Source organism: Cotesia glomerata, linkage group LG10 (genome assembly GCF_020080835.1).
Source record: "Cotesia glomerata isolate CgM1 linkage group LG10, MPM_Cglom_v2.3, whole genome shotgun sequence".
NCBI lineage: Eukaryota > Metazoa > Arthropoda > Insecta > Hymenoptera > Braconidae > Cotesia > Cotesia glomerata.
Window position 1 is genome coordinate 2,825,384 of NC_058167.1, and position 11,082 is coordinate 2,836,465.

Genomic DNA, 11,082 nt, shown 5'->3' on the forward strand with positions numbered 1-11,082 from the left:
CATCACATGTATGTGTGGGACTTTACATCAAGACAAGTGAGGGAAAGGTCCATGGGGAACAAGCAGCCTGAGAGACGAGAGAACGATTTCCGTGCTGGTAAGAATACAGCTCAAATAAATAAAATTATTGAACCTGTACTAATCAATAGAGAAAGCTTAATGTAATTAAAAATAATAAAGTTAAATAACAAATGTTTTTGTAATTTAATGTTTTTACCATTACAAACCTTACCTAGAATAAGTATAAAAATTATTTAATATAAAAGTTAAGTACACATATCAAAGCCCACACTTCTCTGACAATTTCCGTAATTGATTTTCCAGAGTGATTGATAAGCTTGAATTTATTATAGTTGGTTCCAATGTAGTGTAGATTCAAAGCACCACATAAAATCAAAAATTTCATTTTAAATATCATGTCAGGATTGTTGAGATATTTTTGGTTGGTGGTAGCAGGGAAGAATATCGAAAAGTTGTTTTCCAAGTCAATTTCAACGTTGGGTCCATGATCTGTCATAACAGTTCTAATCCCAGTTAGTTTGTAAGTTTTTCCAACCTCAAGTTCCATCATCCTCTTGAACATCAGTGAGCTTGGGGTTTTGTCTTGAGTATTGACACGCTTGAACGTTGTCGATCTAATAAGTTCATACATGGTGTCAGTAACATGATATTTACGGTGAGGTGCCATGATTGAGATTTCGTCAGCAGATTCCAGGTAGCGAATTCCAGCACCAAGTAGCAGAGTCCAGGTAGCAGAGTTCAGACAGCAGATTTCAAAAGCTAGATATTTTCTGACACAACACTATGGTACTTCACTGTACTTCACTGTAAATTCGTACTTCACACTGTATACTCGTACTTCACTGTATTGAAGTATGTCCCGCGGCGCACTGCTTTTATAGCCAGGCAATGACGTCATCTATTGCGCAGTTATAAAATTCTAGAATAGTATGAGTCATAATCTAAAAATAGAAATTATGAGTCATAGTCCAAAAATAGAAACTGCGCAGTTATGGAATATAACCTATCAATCATAAGTTAAATGGCGGGAAACCATATACATAACCTATCAATCATAAGTTAAATGGCGGGGAAGCATAAACATAACCTAAAAATCATAAGTTAAATGGCGGGGAAAGATATAACCTGTAAAAATGAGATGATGTCATCTAGTACGCAGTTGGAAATAGAACAAAGAAAACTGCGCAGTTACACAACCTTGAACAGGTTCAGACCTGTCCGATGACGTCATCTTCTACGCAGCAGAAATAGAACAAAGAGAACTACGCGACCTTGAACAGGCTCAAACCTGTCTGATGATGTCATCTACTACGCAGTTCAAAACTATACTGTGTAGTTTGAATAACCAATCAAATTATTAATTAATCAAGAAAAAATAATTAACCAATAAGATTATCGAGTGGTAGGGGTAAAATCCTGAGATCGGATTATAAAAGGTTGAGTTGACTTTGAGAGTCATCATTCAGTCACTCTTCGTTGTCAAGAGCAGTAAAAATGGAGATCATTCTAGACGTTCAAGGATTCAGAGGAGCTGATAATCGCTTCATTGTTAAGGAGTTGGCCTCAATAACAATTCAACATGATATTGATAATATTGAAGAGTTATCATGCACACTATTTCAACCACCATATCACTGGAAGGTACTACCTGCCAGCTATCAACGTCTGAATACCTGGCTGATCCGAAATTATCATGGAATCGGTTAAAACGCTGGAACAACTTCATATTACAAGCTCAAAGAAGTTCTTAATTATTTAACTTGTAATAAAAAAATTATTTATGTCTAAAGTATCGAAAAAAAATTATGGATCCAAAATTTAATTGATTGTACCAATAAAATTGTAATCGATCTTGAAAATTTCAAATGTCCATCTTTGAAAAGCATGAAAATATCTAATAATCATTTTTGTAATTATCATGATTGTTTATCTGATTTATGCGCTTTGGAAAATGTAAAAAATTTAAAAGATTGGTTTGTAAGCACCCAATAAATCTAAAATAAATGAATTATAGTTGTTATTCCCGAGAAAAAATGTTTCTATATAATTATATATAATTGTATATAATCATATATGATTATATATGGAATCACATATATAATTATATAAAATTATATATGATCATACATAATTATATATAATCATACATGATTATATATGGAATTGTATATGAGGTTATTTATAATCATATATAATTATATATCACTATATATGGAGCAATATACAACCGTGCACGATTATATATAGTTCCATATACAATTATATATAAGTATATAGAATTATATATAATCATACATGATTATATATGGAATTGTATATGAGGTTATATATAATTATATATGACTATATATGGAGCAATATACAGCCATGCAAGATTGTATATAGTCCCATATATAATTATATATCAGTATATATAATTATATATGCTTATATATAATTAACAGACATAAAAATTTTTTCTTTGAAAAAAAATTTTTTTTTGGTAATCACAAAAAGTGTAAAATGATGTTTATAATTACGTTTAAATAATTCTGAAATACAAAATTTGTCACATTTCCTATGAGATGTTTTGGTCTGCTCTTCTACTACCTAATAGTAAAATCATTATTTATTTTATTATTTAAATAAGTGTTATATTATACCCAGTCAGCATCCAAGTCAGAAAGATTTCAGTATGAAGTCTTTTAAAAAACTTCTTATAGAAGTCCTAATGTGACGTCTTAAGGAGCTCTTTTTTACGAGGTCAGAACTAAGAGCTCTTTATGAACTCATAAGTTTGGAGTCAATTTTCTGACATCTAACTGAGTCCCTTTTTGGACTTCTTTTTGAGTTGCGTATAATAAGCTTATAGACATTATAAACAAAAACAAAAATTTCTTTTTAATATAAAGCTGTCAAAATCTTATTCATTTTTCATTTATTACTTTCCTGATTGAGAAATTAAATTGAAAATGATTAAAAATAATTTGAATTAAATGATTTAAAACAATTTGAATAGATTAATATATAGATATACACTTGGCATAGGTTAACTCATTTCTCTTAATCCAGGTTAATTAAATTTTTCAAAAATTTTAAATTATATTATGAAGTAATAGGTAATAATGTTAAAATCTGGTTCGTAATCAAACTAATTTAGATAAAATAATAAAATTGGATTCTAATCTGAAAAAATTATGTGAACTTTTTACATTTAAGGAGTACTTTGCATGTATAAATTTTAAACATTTTATTCGAATTTAACGATATCTTATAACACTATATACTTATTAATTATTGTTGAATTTTTAATATTCATTAATTTATCTATTAGATTTTATATTGTGAAAAGTAAAAAAAATTTATATAGACTATTTAAAAAAATATTACAGGTAAACTTTTGAATATTTTTTAGTATATAAATATTCGTAAAAGTTACTTTTTCTCTATCGATACACAGTATCAAATAGAATAAATAATATAGACAATGATCGCAACATTTCATCACTATATAAACTTAGCTTATAAGAATAATGAGATGTGTAACGACATGTCGTTTGAACAGCGTAGGGGGTTGGGTATCGATCTAGCACGCGCGCGACTCGGGTTCGAATCTTAGTTACGGCAATTGCGATTTTCACTTTCTTCCTTTAAACCGGCAATATTAGATCTAACTAAAATAATTAACATTCGAAATCAGCATCGGTGCTTCATGAAACTCTGAATTATTTTTCATAATTTACTTTTATTATTATTATTATTATTAATATTATTTTTGTTGTGTTCTTATTATTGTTATCATTATAATAGCGTATAGAGATCAAAAATCATTCATTTGTGCGAGTTCAGAAAAAAGAGCTCTTTAAGAGCTCGTTTTGATGAGTTCTTAAAGTCTACAATAAGCGGCGCATTCGACCTCTTCAGAAGGTCTTAAAGACGTCTTTTAGACGTAGACTCTGACGTCCAAATCAGAAATCTGAGCTCATTCGGAATAACTTAATACGTCATTTTGCTATCTGGGTAATGAAATTCGGTAAAATAATTAAATTATGAATAATGACTATCTAAATATATATTAAAATCAATTTTTATATTCCATTTATGATAAACTCATATGATACATTATGTAGATCATAGAATCATTATCATCTAAGACAGCAGCACAGCAGACAGACACTTCAAGACGCACGGAGATCACCAAAGTTAGGCAGCATTGAGCAGGGTTAATAGTTGGATGGGTGACCGCTGGTGTTATAGCTATAAAATTATATCTAGATATTTTTTTTTGCATTTTAATTGGTTACACAGAATAGCGTAGGACCATATTAAATATTCTATCCATAAAATTAACCCAATAATTAATTAGATGTAATAAATATATAATTAAATATTGTTATATATAATTATATATAATTAGATATGATTATATTTGGCCATTTTTCATATATAATCATATATAACCAATTTATATATAATTATATATAAATATTTTTTCTCGGGTTATTAAATCCTATTACATTTAATTTAAAATAGAATTAATTATTGTTAGTCATTAACTTCAAATAATTTCACAGCACTGTTGTTGATAGTAGTACTCATCAACAGATGGCGTAAATGTATTTTATTTTGAATATTCAAATAATTTTACTGTACTGTTATTGGTTGTAATATCCTATAAACATCTGTAGATGGTGTAAATGTTTTTAATTTTTAATTATGAAAATCAATAATCAGTTTTTATTTTTATTTTTATATTCATTATTTTAATTTATTAATTATGTTTAAGTTAAAAGTTGTATTTTATAAGTCATTTGAAAATAAAAAGTGAATATTGATTTTTAAAAATATATTGATAGAAGATTTTTGAATTTGACTATAGATGACACATCTGTCTTATATTAGTTTATTGAATAATTTTTTTGAAATAATAATAATAATAATTATTCTTTTCTAATATTTTGTTATTAATATTTTATTTTAATTTATTTATTATTAATTTTGTTTAAGTTAAAAGTTGTATATTATTTTATAAGTCATTTGAAAATAAAAAGTGAGTATCGATTTTTAAAATATATCGATAGAAGATTTTTGGATTTGACTATAGATGGCACATCTGTCTTATATTAGTTTATTAAATAATAATAATAATTTTGAAATAAAGATAAATAATAATAATTATTATTTTCTAATATTTTATTATCAATATTTGATTAATTTTATAATGAAGATCTAATTATTTTAAATATATAACTGGAAAAAAAAATTTTTTAATATTTTGAACTGACTACTTTCACGCGCCAAATGAGCCTTTAATGTAGAATTTTTCAGTGATTAAATTTTAATCGAAGAAATTAATGAATTTTGATGAAATTTCGGATTCAGGGATAATGAAAAATGATTATTATATTTATCCAATAATTTTTACATAACAACGTTTATAAACGTTTTATGTTAACATCAAAAATACCAACTTATCAGCTGTGTATAGTGTGTGCTCAATGAAAGAACCAATCAGCATCATGCGTTTTCGGTCTGATAGCTACTATTGGAGGATTGTAGGGCCGTCTGGCTCTACAGGAAGAAAGAACTTTCTAGGAAGATCTTAGGGGTTAGTATTTTAGTGAAATAGCACAAAGCAACTACAATAGTCACAGCGACAACATCGTAAGTGTTATTTAAAATATTAATAATATTAAATAAATTTAAGTCTTACTGTGTATAATTGATAATAATTATTTAATTATAATATATTTTGTAAGTGTGAAAGTTTTTTTAATAAATATATATATATAAATGTTTATCAGATTTATAGATAACAAAGTATTCGCAATTAAATATCAACAACATCGATAGTTATAACTGCAACAATAGTATCGTAGATAACAAAAAGTATTATTTTTTCTTAATTAGTTTATTATAACTTATGGAATTTGAATTATAAATATTAATCTTAAATTAAAAATGTGAGGGATTATAAATAAAAACAATGAATTATTTATATTGAAATACAATATTTTATTGATTAAATAATTCCACTGGTCATTTTTACATCAAGACTAGAATTAATAAATTCAAATTTATTATATTTTCCACCTAGGAAACGCAGAAACAGGTAGTTTGAATCTATTAATTCATTCAAACTCGTAATGAAGTTATCATCTTTTAGATGTTGAATAGTTCTAGATGGTAAATAAATGTTAAATTCATCGTTTATATTGACAACAATCCTAGTCCCATACTGAGTTGTAATAGTTTTGATACCGTTAATCTTATATTCTCGATTAAACTCCAACTCCATCATTTTCTTAACAGGAAGAACCCCAGTAAGACAATTAACCTCATTTATCTTGGTAAGATCCATGATTGATAGCTGTAAAAATTTTTTATTTAATTAAAGTGATTGATCAATTGATTAAATGATCCTTCATTTAATTCATATTTTAATTAATTAATTAGACAGTAAATGAATACTTACAACTAGTAATACTGATAGGTAGAAGATGTATATCACCAAGAACTTATACTTCACTACTGCCTACCGACAAACTGGTACTTCACTGGAGAGGTGTACTTCGTTTGTGTGAAGTACGCTCTCGGCGAGCTGCTTATATAGACAGAAAATACTGCGCAGTTAACCCCACTCCTCTACCTCAAAACCGGATTGATGACGTCATCTACTACGCAGTTAGAAATAGAACAAAGAAAACTGCGCAGTTACGTGACCTTGAACAGGCTCAGAACTGTCTGATGATGTCATCTACTACGTGGCTAGAAGTAATACAAACTACCACCAGATGGTGCTGCGTAAAATCCTTCTCACAGGTAGCTGTCATAACTTCATTTTGAATATATAAAACATGGATATATCATACTACAAATGCGTAATCCTGAACTATTGATCTGTTATGGCCGAGCCGAAGGCGGGTTAATAGTTGAGGATGCTTTTTTCTAACCTCAAAATGGCAGATTCAAATTCAAAATGGCGGGAAAATGGTGGATAGTAAGATTTAAAAAATGGCAGGAAAATGGCGGATAGTAAGATTCAAAATGGTGGATTCAAATTCAAAATATCGGCCACCAGATGGCGAATAGCAGCCACCAGATGGCGAATAGCAGCCACCAGATATCAGATAGCAGCCACCAGATGACGAATAGCAGCCATCAGATAGCAGCCACCAGATGGCGGATTTCAGATAGCAGATTCAAAATGGCGGATTCACAACTCAAAATGGCGGATAGCAGCCACCAGATGGCGGATAGCAGAATTTAAAAATGGCGGGAAAATGACAGATTGTAAGATTTAAAAATGGCGGGAAAATTCACCACCAGCGCCACCTATAACCTCGATAAAAACCTCGTCCATAACCTCAAAATGTCGGTAAAAACATGCCATCCATATCTACAGTTTGCAACACCTACTGTCGGTAAAACAGGTCACCCATATCTACGGGCGGTATTTAGCATGGACACGAACCCACAAATCTGTTTTACCGACTGAGTAGCACCCCCCTGTTTAACTACTCGAATGCGAAACATAAAATTTTTTTAATGATTTTTAATGACAATTCCTCAATCGGAAAAAATTATGTATTCTACATGTAATAGCCACTCTGAAAATATCAGAATTTTTAAGTAATTCCATATAAACTGGAAATAAATAATTTATCTGCCAACACCAATAACACGACATTTTGGTCTATGTTATTTTATGAGCAGTTACGAACATAATCAAATAATGTATCCACTGGAATACCTTAGGAATTGCAGCGACAAAAACACATCAAAAAACAACATTTTTATTCGATATTCCAGCTCCATACTAAGTTATTTTAAAGATTTTTATTTGTAAGTAACTATTGGAAAATACTTTAAAATTTAATAGATTCAAGCAGAATATCCATAGTGAAATTCTACAGCAGAAGTTAGTTTTTATTGGAGAATCCAGTTTTAAAATAGAAATAATTTTGATGTTTTTATTTATAAATTACGTTTAAAAGTGCCTCAGAATTATGTAATATTGATGATTATCCATATTTAATTTTTATCCCGTCTCATGAAATTCATGAGGATATCCATAGGTGTAGATGTGGGCTTTTATAGGTATATTCAACTTTATAATTGAAATAATTCAATGTATTTATGTCTGTAAATAATTATTAAAATTACCTCAAACCTCTATGAAATATAATGGACTATACAAATTGGATTTTTATGTCAGGTCTAATGTTATGTAAATGCATATACCCAGGCTTAGCTATTATATGTGCCTCTATACAAATATCCAGTCTTACATCAAGATTCCTTTTATATATTTTTATTTGCAAATTACAATCAAGAGTGTTTAACAAATATGTGATACTAAGTGGACTATCTAGATTGGATTTTTATTTCAAGACTAATGTTCTATATCTGAATAAATTACTCTGGCGCGCTGGCTGTCAATCGTTTTGAGAAATTTTTCTTCAGTTTCTGAAAAATAAGTCAATGACAAAAATTGATTGAAAACTATTTCTTGCTTAGACTTTTTTTTAAGAAACAAAAAACGATTTCAATAAACATTTGATAATTTACATTTAGATACTGTAGTATCTAGCGATGAAATTAAGTTAGCCGACATCTAAAATTTTTATATTTTTTTTTTATTGAAAAAATTATTACAAAAAAATAAGAAAAAAAAATTTCATTAGTAAAAAACTTGAATAACTTTAAGTGCAATTTTTAAAAAATATTTTTCGGTTCCAATTTAATAAGTGAAAAAAAAAAATAAAAATTAAAAACGTTGGCTAACTTTAGTATTGTTATCTAGTGAGTAAATTGCAAGTAAACGCTCGAGAAGAAAAGAGAAAAAGTCATATGTGTAAAAAATATATTTACCCGCCAAAACGAAGGCACTGCAGCCACGTGGTAGTGAGGAAGGGGGTTACTCTATTCACGATCTGGCTTAGCCTGGAGTCCAGAGTCCAGGCCCTGGACTGTTAGTCAGTTGTTCTCTAAGAGTTGTGCGTATAAGAGCTTTTGTAAGAAGTCAGTGATTGTGTGTCAAATTTTGTTTCAAAAAATAAATTCCGTGGTAACAGCAGAAGGAGACGTAAAAAAATTTTATTTGTCAGAACGACGTAAAGAAAACTGTAAGTACAATTATAATTATAATATAAAATCCCACTTTCTTTGTTGACAAGATCAAAATTAATTTCATAAATCCATTGTGTTTGCCTTGTGATGAAATCCTTGTGAAAGAAAATTACTAATTTCTTTTATTGAAAAACTGAAATCTACTTTTATCTTGGTGTTTTTCGAATCAAAATTTCTTAATTTTTTAGCAAAATATTTCCAACAATCGATATTAAAACCTTAGTAGATTATGGGATTCTATAGTATTTTGCATGGAGTGCCAATTACAATAATAGAATCCGATAGGTTACAATAAAAACTTTCATTGTGTTACTGCACTGAAAAAAAAAAATTCTTGACTGGAGAGTAAATTTTCTTGGCTCAAGAAAATATTGAGGAAAGTTGAAAATTTCTTGAATGAAGTCAAAGTTTCTTTGGCCAAGAAAATTTTCTTGAGTCAAGAAAATTTTTTCTTGCTCCAAAATAATTTTCGTTTTCCTTAAAATTTTCTTGGCGCAAGAAATTCGTTTTTTGTGTGTGGCGTGTGGATATTAATTAATTGTTAACAAAGCTTAAATAATATTATTGTACTGGGGCTGGCTGTAAAAAGTTGATAGAATTTTTTTTGATATATTGTCTTATATTGAAAAATTCATTTATTCAACTTTAATTAATTTTTATGAAATTGGTTTTTATTTTCGTTTGTGTCTTTAATAACTAAAAAATAAATGTTTTTTTCTCCTCAAGAATCGAAAAATTCCTATTTTTTACACTCTTAAATTGTACACTATTTTTTTTTAAGAATATGTCTGATTATTAATATAAAAACCCTTTGTAGTTCATGAACGTGATTGAAAGATATTCTGTATGGAGAGCCAATTACAACATTAGAATCCATTAGGTTCCAATAAAAAATTTTTCTTTTTTTACTGACTCATGATAATTAATAATTAAAACTTCCTAAATTAAATTTTACTCAGACTGTCTATATTTAATAGATCAAAATTTTTCGAAACACCAATTATCTATTTATGAAATTTATGGAAAATTCTTTATTTAAGTTTATCGTTCAAAATTTTTTATCTTTTTTGTTAGAAATAAACATCCATGAGATTTGTAAAGAGCTTAAATTTGAAGTCAAACAACTTATCAACTGTTATTAGTTTAATTTTTTTCTGTACTTTTTTTTTTGGGATCACAATTAATATTTCTTTATGTATACCGAAATTGTTTTATCTTGAAACATTTTAGTTTGTTGCTCCTTAAAACTTCCCGGGAAAAAATGATCAGACCTGACCATGCCTGTTCATGTATGATCAGGCCTGAAATTAGACCTGCTCATGCCTGTTCATGTATGATCAGGCCTGAAATTAGACATGATCATGCCTGTCCATGCCTGCTCATGTCTGAAGCGTCAAATAAGCTCAGGCCTGTTCATGTCTGATCAGGTCTTTTCATGTCTGATCAGACCTCTTCATGCCTGTTTATGTCTCAAGGGTAAAATACGCTCAGGTCTGATCAGGCCTGTTCGTGTCTGATCAGGCCTGTTCGTGTCTGATCAGGCCTGTTCAGGCCTGTCCATACTTGTTCATGTCTGAAGGGTTAAATACGCTCATGTCTGATCAGGTCTGACCGTGCCTGTTTATGTTTGAAGCATTAAATATGCTCAGGCCTGTTTATGCCTGTCTATGCCTAGAAAAGTTTATTAAATTTACCCTACAGTAAGTTTCTAATGACAACCAAAATACTTTTATTTATTAAATATACCGTTTATTGATAATTTACAAATTTATTAATCGAAATTAGTGTACACACACTGAACATATTCAAAAGTTTTTTCTTAGCATATTTGGTACTTAGCATGATCAGGCATGGACAGGTATGATCAGACCTGAGCGTATATAATACTTCAGACATGAACAGGCCTGAGCGTATTTTACCCTTCAGAAATGAACAGGCTTGATCAGGCAT

At 29.0% G+C, this 11,082-nt stretch overlaps 1 long non-coding RNA gene across 1 annotated transcript; it reads right to left on the reverse strand.

Annotated features, from left to right (window-relative positions):
* Window positions 1–5,991: 5,991 nt before the first annotated feature.
* Window positions 5,992–6,562, reverse strand: LOC123273173. The gene is made up of 2 exons (XR_006511270.1): window positions 6,476–6,562; window positions 5,992–6,370 (listed from the first exon to the last, which is right to left on the reverse strand). It is a non-coding gene; the product is annotated as an uncharacterized LOC123273173 (long non-coding RNA).
* Between the last annotated feature and the right edge of the window lie 4,520 nt (window positions 6,563–11,082).